The following is a 16,252-nucleotide window of genomic DNA, read 5'->3' as shown; positions in this document are numbered from 1 at the left end:
GTGCTATATTACTTTCAGTGTACAATATAGTGATTCAGCAATTCTATATATTTCTCACCAAGAGATGTGTATTCTTAAACCCCTTTATCTGCTTCACCCATCCCCCACCGACCTTCCCTCTGGCAACTACCAGTTTTTCCTCTGTATTTAAGAGTCATTTTTTTGTTTGTCTCTTTTTTCCCCTTGTTTTTTTTTCCTTAAATTTCACATATGAGTGAAATAATATTGTATTTGTCTTTCTCTGACCAACTTATTTCACTTAGCATTATGCCCTCTAGGTCCATGCATGTTGTCTCAAATGATAAGATTTTATTCTTTTTTATGCCTGAGTAATATTTCTGTAGGTATGTATATGTGTGTATGTATATATACATACATTTCTTTATTTATTCATCTAATGATGGACACCTGGCTTGCTTCCATACCTTTGCTATTGTAAATATTGCTGTAATAAACATGGGGTGCATGTATCTTTTTGAATTAGTGTTTTTGTTTTCTTTGGGTAAATAGTAAGGGAATTACTGAATCAGATGGCAGTTCTATTTTCAATTTTTTGAGGAACCTCCTTGCTGTTTTCCACAGTGGCTGCACCAGTTTGCATTCCTACCAATAGTGCATGAGGGTTCCTTTTTCTCCACATCTTCACCAACACTTGATATTTCTTATGTTTTTTATTTTGGCCTTTTTTTTAGTTGCAATATCAGGAATCCAATCAAACTATCCCCTGTTAATAAAGTATTTGTTAATAAAAAGAATTTGACTCACATAACTGAATAGGTCATGAGTTTAAAGTCACACACAATGTCACAAGGGCTTAGTGTTTCTCCATATTCTCAGCTCTGCCTTCCTCTGATAGCTTCATTATCAAGCCTTCATTATCTTTATAGAAATAGGCACAACAACTCCAAGCTTTATATTTTACTAACCTAGCAATACCAACAGAACAGAAAACCTTTTTTCCAGTAGGTCCAGCAAAACTCCTGATATTGAGCATCATTGCAATATTTTGATTAGCCAACCTGAGGCATGTTCACAGTGTAAAAGCTAAGAGTATGTGGCCAACCTCTCCTGAATCACAGGGGAAAGGAGTAAAGAGGAATGGTTCCCTAAGGGAAATCAGTTGTTCTTCCTGGGAATGAAGATAATGAATTCTTCATAGGGAAAAACAAGAAGTATTCTCCATAATCTCTAGAAATAGATCCAGGGGGAGACACTTGACAGGAGAGGGCATGGAAGCTCTGTAGCCTTGTGCTATGTATCCAGCTGACTGTTCCTGAGTCACAGTCTCCTGATAGTAAACCAATGATCTAAAATATGGCTACCCACACCTTTCTGCAGGAGAATTTCTTCATGATGAAAGGAAGAACCCAGATTCACCGTATGGTGTACTCATTGAAAGGCACTTTACTGATGGAAATATTGGGGCATCTGGGTGGCACAGTCAGTTGGGCATCTGACTCTTGATCCCAGCTCAGGTCATGATCTCACAGTTCATGAGTTCAAGCCCCGCATCAGGCTCTGTGCTGATGTCATGGAGCCTACTTGGAATTCTGTCTCTCCCTCTCTCTGCCTTTCCCCTGCTTGTGCTTTCTCTCTCTCTCTTTCTCTCTCTCTCAAAATAAATAAATAAACTTAAAAATAATTTTTAAGATGAAAAGATTGTGCCAGGTGAAATAGCCATCAGTTTGTAAAAGAGGGAAGTGGATCAGACAATGGCTGCCAGTGCTCTGAAGAATAAACTCTTGATTGATGGCTTTCCAAGAAATCAAAACAACCTTCAGGTTGGAACAAGACCATGGATGGGAAGGCAAATGTATTTTTCGTTCTGATTTCTGACTATAATAATGAGACCTGTATTCAATGATGTCTTGAAAGGGGAAAGAGTAAAGTAGGAGTGATAACAACAGAATGAAATGGGGAGAGTCAAGGAAATAGATGCTTCTAAATCTGTTGATAAAGCTTTGAAGACGTTGTGAAGATTTTTGACAAAGAAGCTAACTCTAAACCTGAAAGCATTCTTGAAATCATGCTTAAATATTGCCTTGATAACTGCTGTTACAACCCGTTTTTAAGGCAATTTTAACCTTTCATAATTACATCTCAGTTAATGGCTGAAGTATGTAATAAGACAAATTAAATTTTTTATCTTCAATTTTTTTTTGGTCATAAGAATAGACAGTGAATTAGGATCTAATATTCAGCTTAGTTATGGTGCTCACAAAACGAAGAAAGATATCAGCTAGTTCTTTGTTTTTATTAAAAAAGCCTATCCCTTTTACAGTTTGTGCCTTCTGTGAGCAAAACTTTTTAGTGTGTGTGTACATCCCTTTAGTAATTACAACATGTTAGGACTAGGGATTCCCCACCTCCTCATTTTCTTGCCGTTTTTACATTTCCAACCTGTTAAGTGAATTTTTGGACCAAACTCCAAAGGAACACTTTGTAGTCAGTTCTTGCAACATGTGTTTGGTAAACAAGCTTATAAAATGAATTTTTAGAAGTGTTTCAGTATTTATAACCATTTTCTATAGAAAGGTGAGAAAACTTAGGCTGGTTTTATTACAACTTATACAAAGTTGTGTGACAGGGCATCTTCTTTGCTTCCAGGGATTGGGATGGGGTCACTGGGGGTTCAGAGAGCCTGGGAGGATGGTCAGCTTTATTCTGACATAAATCTGAAGGTAAGAAGCAGGGATCACATCTAATGACATATGTCCCTGTGGTCTATTATATAGTGCTATTAATGATTAAACTGATCTTAACAAAATCCCTAGCAGTAGAACCTTGAAATGCATGTACTAGGTTTATAGTAAAATGATTTGGGTAGCATTTTAGTAACTCTTCATTCAAAGTTTTTTCTTTTTTTTTATTTTCTAGACCCAATGTAGGGTTGATATGAAGTAAAGAAATCTAATGGTTAAATTTCCCCTTTGTGTTTTATGTTCTTGAATACTTTTTTTCAGTTATTTAAGGAGATTTAAAAATCATTGCACTTTGGTCAGAAAAATAATAAGTATATCTTATAAATGTTGAAAAAAGAAGTGAATCTTAAAGACTATAAATGCTTTCTGAGAACTTATTATTAGATTATTTTGAAAGCATATTATATATTGGCTGACAGTTTTCTAAATTTTTGCCTCTCTTTTGTAAGTATGACATATTTTTTTAAATAAATGGAACTTAACCTATTACCCTGGATTAAGTTACATTGAATGTGTTTAGCCCCTCCCTTGAGTTAAGACAGATAAAATGTTGTTGTTACCATGTTATAACTGAAGAATCTTTTTATTTTATCTTGTATCAAAAATCAATGTGTTGTATTTCTATTTACTTGACATTTCTCTAGAATTTATTTTATCTGTGAGAATACTATCTGGAAATAATAACTGTGATTGTTGAACAATTTCTTTCAGAAAGCAAAGGTATATATCTTGAGATCTCTGGGAAGAAAACAGATTTAAGCATCCAAAAAGGTCCACTCAAAAAGAATCTTAATAATACAATAATTTCTAATAAGAACTGACTCAGAGAGAAGAGATGTTAAGGGTGAGTTAGTGGGGGATGGAGAAAGCCACTCCTACTAATCAAAACATCAAACCTACAATTTTCCGTCACCTCTCATTGGAACAGGGCCCCATTAAGAGCCAGGATAAGTATCTTCCCTTTCCTCCATATTCCATTCCTTCCTGCCACTTCAGAGACCTTGATCTACCAACTTGACACCCCATATTTCTCTATCTTCAATCTCTCTCATGATCCTTTCTCTTCTGCGCATAGGATTTCCCTCACTCTGTATCCACGGTATGTTTTTTTTCTATTGCCGCTCTGCTTTCCTTGGTATCTATAACCTTGAAACTGATTTCATGTGATATTTTCCACTTTTTCATCTTTTATTTACTCCTCAACGTTACTACCATTAAGCTCAAACTGCTTTTGTCACAATTGCCATGGCCAAGCATCTGCCGATTCCAGCAGATGCTGTGATCTTCATACTTTTGAACTCATTAGGTATTTGGCTTTTTAGACTGAATACTTAACTTATTCTTGAATCCTTTTCACCTTTATTTAACTGTCCCTCTGACTCCATTCTTCTTTTTTCTATTTAGCACTCAATCTACTTCAAAGTAACTTTTCCCTCTCCCTTTATTATAACCAATGAAATCACCAAGCTAGCAAATCTCACAGCCAGAAGTTGAAGACAGTTCTGTTGGTCAAAAACCCAAGCTGTTTCTATTATATTACGCTGTAGAAAATGTAATGTCACATTCATCATTTTAAATTCTCAATCTATGGAGGGAATTTAATACAGAAGATAAATTGCTATGTCCCTTTTTATTGAATAAGATACAAAGGAATTTTTAGAAGTCCATACATAAGAACCCAGTAAAAATCCATAATACTACTGTAGACCTTTTCTCTGTTCTCACTCTGAAACTTCCTACATGATTTTGGCTGGTACATTTATTAGAATCAGTTTTCTTGAGTTCTGATTCTTGCCTTTACATTTTAAAGTTTTAATTTGTTACTAAAATATAATATGCAGGGGAGGTAATTGAACACAAGACATTTTTTTTATTTTATGAAAGATAGACTTTAAGATTTCAAATTTGGGTTTATTTGATATGTAATATATGGCAATATATTATAAAACCTATCTTAAAAATGAAATCCATAGGTACAAGTTTCAAGTGATTAAAAGATGTTGATTAATTGCTAATAATTAGGGTCTTTTAAAAATTTATTCTGAAATAACTAATAGATTGACAAGAAGTTGCCAAATAGTACAAAGGGGTCCCAGGTACCCTTCACCCTGTTAAGCTAATAGTTACATTTTACATGACTGAAATGAAATATCAAAGTCAGGAAATTAGTTTTGGTAAAACGCACTTACCTATTTCTGTGCCATTTTATCAAATGTATTGATTTGTGTAACCACCACCACCAACAGGATACAGAATTCTTCCATCACCACCAAACTTCATCTGCATGCTACCCCACTCTCTCACAACCCCAAACCCCAGGTGCCCACCAGTATTTTTTCCATCCTTTTCCACTTTGGAAAGGTTATATAAATTGACTCATGTAGTATGTGAAGTTTTAAGATTGGCTTTATTCCATCAACATAATGTCTTGAGATCTGTCCAAATACCTGTGTGTCAATCAGTTGTTCCTTTTATTTCTATGATTGCCTTTAGTGCTTTGTAGTTGAAGCATTTTAGATTTAAATTATTGTAATATCACTTAATAATAGACTGAAATGAAAACCAATTGAACTACACACACACAATATGGAAATAATATATAAGAAAAGGAAACAGAATTGGGATAACTCCACCTTCTTAAAGTCCAAGAGTCTCTTCAATGGGAAATTCTGGAAAGGATCTAACCTATGCTTACGGTGTATGTCTTACTGTGTGCCATAATCTGAGTGGGTCTAAAAGCTTCCTTCCTAAAAACAAATACTTCTCTAAGTTTGCCTTAGTCCCTGAAATTTCCATCATTAGTCAATCCTTTTGACTATACCTGGCTATGAAAACTCTTCTTTACTTACAATTGCATTTTTGAAAGGGCATAGATTAAATTATAAATCCATTATCCCATTAATTATTATAGCAAATATATGGGAGTACAGGAGGAACCACTAGTTTGAAGAAAATGCATTGTCTCTGTATTATTTGGAATTCTACACTTCTATGAAACTCAATAACCTAAGAAACTAAAATGAAATAACTGTCATGTTTTGAAGATTTCCCAAGAACTGCTGCTCATACCTCGCTCCTGGTCATTTTTTTTTTCTCCTCATAAAATTAAAAGTTGATTACATTGTGAAAGTATCTCTCCACTACCATTAACTTCTGGAAGTTGAAGAATATTTTAATATTAACAATTCAACAATCCAAAACAATAACTTTTATAAAGAGGCCCAATACATTGAAAGGAATAATAAAACATCATTTGAGCTATAACAGAATTTCAAATATCTAGGATTTTGTATCAGTAGTTTCTGGAAAACAAACTCTAAAATAATGGCAACTGCCAAGTAATTTAAATTAGAGAAATTGTAATGAAATATTACTGCATATGTGATGGCTCTAAAATTTTTGTACTAGACAGTACCCCAATTCTTTCTGGAAAAATAACAAGAAGCTGGCAATCTCTACAATTAGAAAACTTTGTAAGACTTAGTTCTTAGCAAACAAACTTGTGGCACTTAGTCTGTAGTGTATCAGGATATCTGCCTCAGGAGGAAATACATTTCTCCACCACAGACCATAATCAAGTAATTTTTGAAAGCTGAAATATTCCTCTAAGAACCATACAACAACAGGCACACATTCAACTATAGGATTCAAAGGACATGCTGTATAGGTGCTGTGGTTGGGTCTTAGTAAAGCTGAGTGTTATGATCAAGGTTTCCAAGTTCAGACAAGTTTTTATGACCATTTAGGTCAGAAGCATGGCTGGCAGACTCCATTATTCAGGTGAACCTGTATAATTGAAGCCCCTGACGTATTTTCACCTGTGTGTCTGGAATGATGCCAGTAGTTTCCTATAAGTAGTTATAATTTATGTTCATTCAAGAACAATCTCGGAAATAAAAATATTAATAACAGCAAAAGTGAAGATAATTTGCAAAGCCTTTTTGTTTATGTTAATGGTATCAATAATATAAACTAAACTTATTTTAACTTCTTGAGGTAACATTGATATATCTAGGTGGATTCTGTTTATGATGTTATTTCCTTAATATTTTGTTTTTCTCATTCTAAAATATTAAATGTGAACTGTGTTCTTCTGAGTGTACTTTACAGTTCTGTTTGATGTTGACATTGTATTCTTTGAAGTAAGTGTGACCAAACGTAATACATTTCTTGCCATCGATATTGCATAAACTTATTGCCACTCTTTCACTACCTGACTTTCTTTCTCAAACAAAGTTCTACTAACACAAGAAAAAGGAAAAGAAAAGAAAATCTATTTCCATTGCTCGATTTCTCATTACCTGAATTGTGAATATATTTATCAGATGATTTGGACATTTTATATGTTATTTCCCATTTTTAAGTTCTAATTTCTTATTTAGAGATGGAATATATTCTCTTCTCTGAAAAGATTATTTTGGCATTTTCACTCAGAAGTCCATCCAGTGGATTATAAATTCCTTATGAGCATGGGTTTTATTCATCAAATCCCTAGCACTTAGCACACAACAGACAACCATATCTTTTGACATTTTTTAACGGAATACTCACCGTGCACCTGCACTCTTCTAGTTGCTAGGGATAAACACTAACTCAAAGTCATCACTCTTGTGGGGATGACAATCCAGTGGGGAAGGAGACAGCAAATATAATCACATAAATATACAGTGAGTTACATAAAGGTGATATTGAAGATACAGCAGGATAAGTGAGAGAGAATGCCAACTTTATAATTTAATAAATGAGAAAAACAGGCTCATAAAAGGTCAGATGACTTACCCAAATCACCCAGCTAGATAGCAACATAGTCAGCATTCCTTTTTTTTTTTTTTTAATTACAAATCCAACTTTATTTTCATGATTGAATACTAACTTTCAAAGTTCAGCTGGGAGGAAGATGCTGCTCTGTGATATTACAGACTCCTCCTTAGCATAAAGTTTGAATGAAAAACTTCCTGATTAAATACAAATTCTTCATGGATAAAAATAGAATTGTATCTTTTTTTTTTTTTTAATTTTTTTTTTCAACGTTTATTTATTTTTGGGACAGAGAGAGACAGAGCATGAATGGGGGAGGGGCAGAGAGAGAGGGAGACACAGAATCGGAAACAGGCTCCAGGCTCTGAGCCATCAGCCCAGAGCCCGACGCGGGGCTCGAACTCACGGACCGCGAGATCGTGACCTGACTGAGATCGTGACCTGACTGAAGTCGTGACCTGACTGAAGTCGGACGCTTAACCGACTGCGCCACCCAGGCGCCCCAAATAGAATTGTATCTTAACTGCATAAGATCATTGATAACTTTTGAAATGGACTTTCAAGTTTTTCACACTGGAGTTTAATTTTATAGGAATATGATGGGAATTTTCTAGTGGATAGTGAAATGTCACTTTGTGGCTAATTACCCTGTTAATTTTTTTTAATAAAAAGTAAATAACCACATGATAATTATATTCAGAAATGTCAATTTTTCCACATAGGTACATTATTCTTTTATAAGGTGTGTAGCACGCACACAAACAACCAAATCCAAATGGGAGAAAAACCTGAATATAAAATTCATTAAATACAATATACAAATAACTATTTAACATATGAAAAATGTACATCTTCACTCAAAAGAAATGTAAATTAAAACATTAATGAAATGCTTTTGGGGGGTTAGGCTTTAAATTAACGAAGATTTGTAGATAGTATTAATGATGTTTTGAGGGAGGCATTTTCATCTTATACTTTGTCATGAGAGTTAACTGGCACAAATTTGCTATAGTTCTCTTTGGCAATAAGTATCAAGTATCTAGAGCTTGGACTAAGGAATTCCACTTCAAGAAATTTATTCGTAGGAAAAAAATCATGTGAAATCAGAGATGTTTTATTACTCATTGCCATGTGTTGACTCCTCTTTTGTTTTTGGATTTTGAACAGTTAATATTCAAAAATCCCTTATTTTCTATGAGAGACTGTAAATAAAAACTGAATGGGAATAGAGAGATTCTTTCTTAATCTAATCAACATCGAATTTTAGGAGAACGGGGGGGTGGGGGGGAAGTGACCAGGAATGAGGCATGAGCAGAAGTTCTTGGGAAATCTTCAAGTAATAAAAATTTTTTAGTTTAGTGTTTTAAGTTATTAAGCTTCATAGAAACTTAGAATTTCAAATAATATCTAAAGAATTTTTTTAAGCAAGTATTAGGTACAAGGAGATACTTAGAATTACCAAAACAATCTAAATCTTTAAAATGAGAAAATGATTTAGCAAATCAATGGACTATGATACATTCATCAAATGTCAATATGAGAAATATTTTCAAAGATTAATGATACAAAAACTCTCACAGTATTTTATTAAGCAAAAAGCATAAAGAAAAATATATACACCCTGAAAATGCAAAATGGCACGTTTTAATTTTGTTTACAAACTTCATTATTATACAGGAACAGAAAAAAAAAACAGAAAAAATTAACAAACAATGATGTTAGGTATTTCTGTGTTCTGGAATTAAGTGATTTTTGTTTTCTTATCATTGTTTTCTATTTACCTAAATTTCTATAGTTTTCTATAATATGTACACACTACTTTTCTAAAATTTGCCTTTATTTGATTATTTTGAAAGAAGTGAAACAGAATAATAATGTTAAAATGCAGTTAACCATTTCTACCTACCTCCCAATATCCCACCTCTGCTCTTATCTCACCAAAGTAAGAATATTAACAAGCCTGAGATGCATCTTTCCACCTTTTTCTCATAGCTGATACAAACATACATTTTTTTTATTTATTAATTTTATTTTAATTTTTTTTAAGTAGGCTTCATGCCCAGCACAGAGCCCAGTAGGGGGCTTGAACTCACAACCCTGAGATCAAGACCTAAGCTGAGATCAAGGGTCAGACACTTTGCTGACTAAGCCACCCTGGCCCCTAAATATACCTTTTTAAATACTTGTTTTGGATGTCTTGCTTACCAAAACAAAATTCTATTATACCTATTATTTTGCCATTCTCATTTTTCACTTAACAGAATATCATGATCATCTAACAAGCAGATAGATCCAATTCCATATTTTTATTTGAATTTCTTTCTTATTTTTAAAAAAATTTCTTAAATGTTTATTTATTTTTGAGAGGGAGAGAAGGACAGAGCGTGAGTGGGGGAGGGGCAGCGAGAGAGGGAGACACAGCGGGCTCCAAGCTCTGAGCTGTCAGCACAGAGCCTGACGCTGGGCTTGAACTCATGATCTGTGAGATCATGACCTGACCCAGAGTCGGACACTTAACCAACTGAGCCACCAAGGTACCCCATTTAAATTTCTGTATATGTGTATCATTTACACAGGTATGATTTTACTGAAATTAAAATGTGGCTTTATTATTACTATCTTTTTTAACATTCACTCAACTCTGTGAGCCTCCAAGTATTTCATTCCCACTCCCAGATAGTAACCAGTCAAAGTCTACTTATGTAATTACTCCATTTACAAGGGGTTTTATGTACTCTTAAAAAATACAATAGCATATACATTTATTTGCATCTTTTATTGCTTAACACTTCTTCAGGGGAATCTTCAAGGAAATGATGCTAATTCACTCTTTTTAATGACTGCTTTATATTCCTTGTTGTTGCTGGGTCATATTTGATCCAATTATTCCTGTATGGTGTTCTTTTTACAATGATATAATCAACATCCCTGATGTTGTGGAGCCTGCCTGGGATTCTCCCTCTCTCTCCCTTTCTCTCTCTCTCTCCTTCTGTCTCTCTATCTCTCTCCCCCCTCCCCACCCCGCGCTGGGGAGCATGTTTTCTCTCTCTCAATATAAATAAAAAAAACTTGAAAAAAAATATATTTTTCTCAATATTCTCACCTACAATAAATATTTTTGCCAGTCTGATATGTATGAAATGGTATTTTATGGCTACTTTCATGTACATTCCCCTGACTAATAATGACTTACACCATATTTTTTATATTAACTGACCTGTGGATTTTCTCTAATGTAAACTGAGTTTTCATATTTTTTTCCAGTCTAAGTTTTACATCTTGTCTTCTTCTTGTCAATTTAACAATTTTTTATTGAATTTTAGCCTTTAACCTGCCATTCTTACTATAAATGTTGTAGCAAAATGTGTCTATTTTTTTTAATAGCTTATGCACTTCTCTTTTTGTTTAAGAAGTCTTTCCCATTCTTAGTTTTTGCATGTAACCTCCAAGGTTTACTTTTAAAACTGCTATTCCTCAATATATTGGAAATTTATTTTGCCTATGATGTAAACTAGGGCTTCAACTTAGTTTTACCCTGAAATAATACCCAGATATATTTATTAAATAAACCACATTATCCCCCACAGAGTTGATACTATTTCACACTTAAATTTTCATATTCTGTAAACAATTTGTAGAATCTTGATTCTGCTACACTGACCTCTTTTTATCCACATACCACAACTGTATGATTTATTTTTTAACATTGACTGTTGGCCAAAGCAAATTTCACCTTGGTAATCTTTTTTATATTCACTTGGCTGTTCTTAGACAGCTGATCTTCCTTGAGAAATGTCTACTTGACAAAACAAAGCCCCATTGTGATTCTAATTACAATTTCCTTCCCAAAAAGTTGGTATTTCACTGCTCATATTTTTATGTCCTTTCATAAGTTTTATAATTTTTCCATAATCTGACAAGAGTTTAAGTAATATTTTAATGCCTGCCTTTTGAGAGCTAGTAAAATTTAGCTATGAATCCATCCTGATGCCTTTTTAACATCTTCACATTCATTTTTACAGTAATTAATCCATGTAAGTTTGTCCCTCCTTATGTTAATCTTAGTAATTTCTGTTTTTCTAGGTAAAGGTTTTCTGTAGGATTTAAACTCCACTTCCAGAATGAGACATGTATTGTTCCCTAATGATTCTTAGCAATTCAGAGGGTAAGAACTCTGCAATGGCTTTTTCTCCAACTCCCTCAGCCAGTCTGAATGACAGGCTCAAAAAAGATAATGAATTTACTCTGACATTGAGAATGGGGAGGAAAGTGGCGTGCAGTTAGCTGCCACATTTCTAGAATCCTCTTTCTCCATCCATTGCATTAGCTACAACCAGAATAAAGTTAATATGTCAAAATTAGGCATGGAGGGCAAGGAGTATATGTAAAATCTCTGTACTTTCCACTCAGTTTTGTGGTGAACCTAAAACCACTCTAAAAAATAAAGGCTATTTTCTTTAAAGAAATGAAATATGTGGAAGTAAGTGTATTTGAACATGATTTAAAGTTTAAGGTATCCCAAGGGACAACCCGTACTTGTCTTATATGACATATTTGACATTTGTACCTGTTCTTTGGGGCATACACAAAACGAAACTGCTTTCTGCAAAGAATTTCTTCCAACATTACTGAAGAAGCTAAACCACCAGCCAGTGGCTAACACACAGTTATTAAACCAGAAAGGTTAAATTAAAAAAAAAAACCTTGCAGAATATGCAACTAACCAATTTTCTCCTAAGTATGTGCCAATGTAAATGTGCATTTAGAAATAGTAATATATAGAAAATAGTGCAGTCTGTATCACACCTCTAAGAATGGAATAAAAAGCTTATCACTGCTGTCATAAAGTTAAATCTGTATGTTCTCACGTTAAATTTTTGCCCACACAGTCCATGGGCATTATTAGCAGAAATGACGTGCATTAGCTTCAGTTGATTCTGGTAACGCTTTCATGCAGTTTACAGACTGTTGGTTAATTTCTCCAAACTTGTTAGTGTTTTCTGAGTTTTGCTCTTTTCCTTTACGATATTGCTTGGCCTAAGGCTATTTTGCAAAACCAAGAAATTATTTTATCATGTTCACTTTTGCTGCTTGAAGAGCACAATGAGGCAGAATGGAGATGAACAGGAGAAGATTGTCTGTGAATGTTCCCAGAAATACAACTTCCCAAATATTTTTATGTTTCACCAAATTAAAATATTTTCCAATAAACAGAGAAAATCTAGGCAGACATGTCTAGTTCTGGTAAAGAATACATATTACTGCATCATCATAATTTATATTCCATATGCAGACTATAATGAATTGGAAGAATATCAAATGCATGATCCATGCTTTGAAAATTAATTTAATTAATTCCCTATCTAAAGCCAATCATACAGATTTATAACACATGACAAATGCCTTCCAAAAGAATGATCCTACTGATTTTTTTCCATCATAAATAGACCCAAAATAAAAAAAAAGAGGGTAACTAATTTTGAAGAAGGTATTTTAATGTCTTGTAAATGTCCATCATGTTCAATCCAGTTAGAAGAAGGTAGAATCTCTTAAAGCCTTCCAAAATTGTTCCTGAATGGAGCAAGATAACTCAGATTCTGGACTTCAGAGTCATGCAGACTTGACTGCAAATCTTGACTGTCAGTGGCTCTCAAACTGTCAGTTTCTCACCCTCTATTCCATTATCATTGGAAAACTATTCCTTAAGGTTATGTCACAGGTACTTTTCCTTTCCCCCTTGGTATACTCTTGCTTTATTTGTCAGTGACTCCCAGATATATTTCTCAAGCCCAAGCCTGTCTTCTGAATTCCAAATCCATGTATTTAATGGAAATTCACTTTCCTTAATTGGATGTCTCAAAGACATCTCAAACTCAATATATCTAGCAGAACTCATAATAGTTTTTCTCAAACAAACATCTCCTGGAACATTGCCCTTCACAATGAATTGCTCCATGTTCCCTGGTGCCAGAATTTTAAAACTACTGTTTGACTCCAAATGCCCCATGCCAAAACAAGTCCATGCCAAGCCTAAATATTTCTTGACTGTATCACATTCTCAATCTTCATTTCTGTCGTTCTTCTCTGGTGTACTATGGCCTATTAATTGTCCTGGAAAATGCCATACTGTCTCCTCTCCAATCCATTTAAACTCTTGAAACCAGGGGAATACTTTAAAATGTGAACATTTTCAAGCCACATGCTAGTTTAAAAATCCTTCAATCATTTTTCATTGTTCTTAAGATGACACCCAGGGATCTCTCTGTGCCCACCTCTTCAACCTCACCCAGACACTTCTTCCCTTCTCAGTCATTCTGAACTGGTGTCAGTTGGTGAAATACTCTTGGCTTTGTCTTTAGACCTGCCTCCATGGTATAGTATTTGCTCAAGAAAGTTTTTCCCCCACCCAACTTTCCTCACTTCTCACTTTCCTTACTTCATTCTAGGTCTCATCTAGGACATTGTATCTTCAGAGAATTCTTCCCTTAACTCCTGGGCCGCATGCTGATCTCTGTTTTACAGGCCAACAGCATTCTGACTTTTCCTTTCTGTCATCCATCACACTTTTTTTTGGAGTGTTTATTTATTTTTGAAAGAGAGAGAGTGGGTAATGGGCAGAGAGAGGGAGACAGAGGATCTGAGGCAGGCTCTGTGCGGTCAGCTCAGAGCCCGATGTGGGGCTTGAACTCACAAACCATGAGATCATAAGCCAAAGTCAGATGCTTAACTGACTGAGCCACTGAGGTGCCCTTCTGTCACACTTTTAATTATGTGTTCAATGCCTTTCTTTTCTGGCAAAATGTTAAGAAGATTGGGAAAAAGTTTATGTTGGTGTCACCTTTTTTTAAACCATTATATCTCATCACTTAATACAGCATTTCACATATTATAGATTTTTAATACTTTTTATAAAGTGGATGAATACATGAGTGAATAAATAAAGGCTAGACAAATTATGTTTCTTCATCTTTAAATTGAGGATATTAGTACATATCTCATAGGGCCATTGTAAAAGATCACTATAAAGGGTAGGGCTGAGGTAAAATAATTTTGTATCTATTTCTTTTCTTCTTATCAGACTTGATGTATTCATTTTCAATTGTTGCCATAACAAATTATCACAAACTTAACAGCTAAAACAACATAAATTTATTATTTTATAGTTCTGTAGGTGAGAAGTCCAATACAGACTACACTAAGTTAAAATAAAAGTGTCAGCAGGGCTGTGTTCCATCTCCAGGCTATAGGGAAGAATGTGTTTCCCTGCCTTTTCCAGCTTCCAGAAGCCACCCCCATTCCTTGGCACCTCTTCCTCCATCTTCAAAGCCAGCAACAGCAGACTGAGTTCTCTCACACTTCAACTTTCTTCTTTTTCTGTCTTATCTATCTCTCCCACTGGAAAAAGGTTCTCTAAGATTACACTGGGCCCACCCAAATAGCCAGGATAATCTTCCTATCTCAAAGTCTGTACCCTTAATAACATCCAAAAAGTCCCTTTTGCCACGTAAAGTAACATATTCACAGGTTCTGGGGATTAGAGTACAGACATCTTTGGGAGTTATTATTCTGCCTACTACAGGGTACGATGGTAATATAACTCTTATTTTTTTATTAAACTAAATTTCTTCAATATTCTAATACCTTAAAGGCAAAAAAAAAAATGAAAGAAAGGAAAAATGAAGAATGGTGAAGGAATGCAGTGGTAAAAGGAGAAAGAGAATCATAACCTATTCTGTACCCCCAACCCAAACTACAGGCCCTGGTCAAATTACTTTTAACAAATCTCAAAATGTTTTTTGTGGATAAAGGATTTTAAGGCTTGATAAATATGCTCAACTTGTAGAGTGTAAGTACCCAACTTTCACCGAGCAAAGAAATATACACAACATTGTCAAAATTTGTTTAGCTAAGGTATATGCCCAGGCCCGAATAAGCCTATTCCATTGTGGCTTGTGATCTCCTATGAAAGTCTACTCATTTTTAACTGTCTGTACTGGGCTTCAATAAAATAGTATTGTATTCAATATATATCTTAATGTATAAATACTAAGATATATATTAAAAGTATAGTAAAAGCTTCACCCTCAACCAGCATATTGCATCGGTTAGCCTGAGAAGATAATATTATCTTTTGTTTGTGCTTTGCTACTCCTCGGATTTGCCTTTTTACCAACATGAAATACCCTTCATATCAATCTACCTTTCTGCCTATGCGTATTTTGCTTTTTAAAGATATTTTCCAATTCCACGTGCTCCATGAGCTTTCTTAAATGTCATTATCTCTATTTTGGAACCCTGAGAACCATATTTGCAAATGTGGCTCTGGCACTTTCAAGGACCTGCAATTGCCTATAAAATTAATTTTATTTGAGAAAGATGGATGTTCTGTGTTTTTTTTTACAACGATGGCATATTTTGTGTACAGTTCCTCCTTTTTACTAAAACCAAGCATATCTTTACTAAGAATGGCAGAGAAATACTTTACCATAGAAGTCAGCACTTACTTTGTATTGGATCAAACCATTTTTAGTTCCTTTGCAAATCCAGGCTGCAAAAGTCACAGATCTGAGACAAGTGGTTACAACACTTGGGGTTTTATGTATTTCCCTCTTCAACAGTGCATTTCCTTCCTGAGTTTAAGAAGTTTTGTCAAAGGAATGTGTCATTGCTATTCATTGCTGTAGCACATTAGTCTCACATAAATGGTCAGTCTAAAAAGATACTAAATTGGACTGAGTCAGGTTTTTGGAGATGGGCCAACCCAACCAGATGGTATCTTAGCATGCAGGATG

The 16,252-nt window shown here is 34.5% G+C and overlaps 1 long non-coding RNA gene and 1 pseudogene across 1 annotated transcript in view; both read left to right on the top strand.

Annotated features, from left to right (window-relative positions):
* Window positions 1-16,252, top strand: part of LOC147577509 (uncharacterized) — a 93,657-nt gene that overhangs the window by 42,578 nt on the left and 34,827 nt on the right. The gene's annotated exons all lie outside the window — the stretch shown is intronic.
* Window positions 1,707-2,083, top strand: LOC147577510 (UMP-CMP kinase pseudogene; annotated as a pseudogene).

Source organism: Puma concolor, chromosome C2 (assembly GCF_028749965.1).
Source record: "Puma concolor isolate L17-30 chromosome C2, mPumCon1.1.hap2, whole genome shotgun sequence".
NCBI lineage: Eukaryota > Metazoa > Chordata > Mammalia > Carnivora > Felidae > Puma > Puma concolor.
The sequence above is the reverse complement of the archived record's forward strand: the minus strand, read 5'-3'. Positions and strand labels throughout refer to the sequence as shown.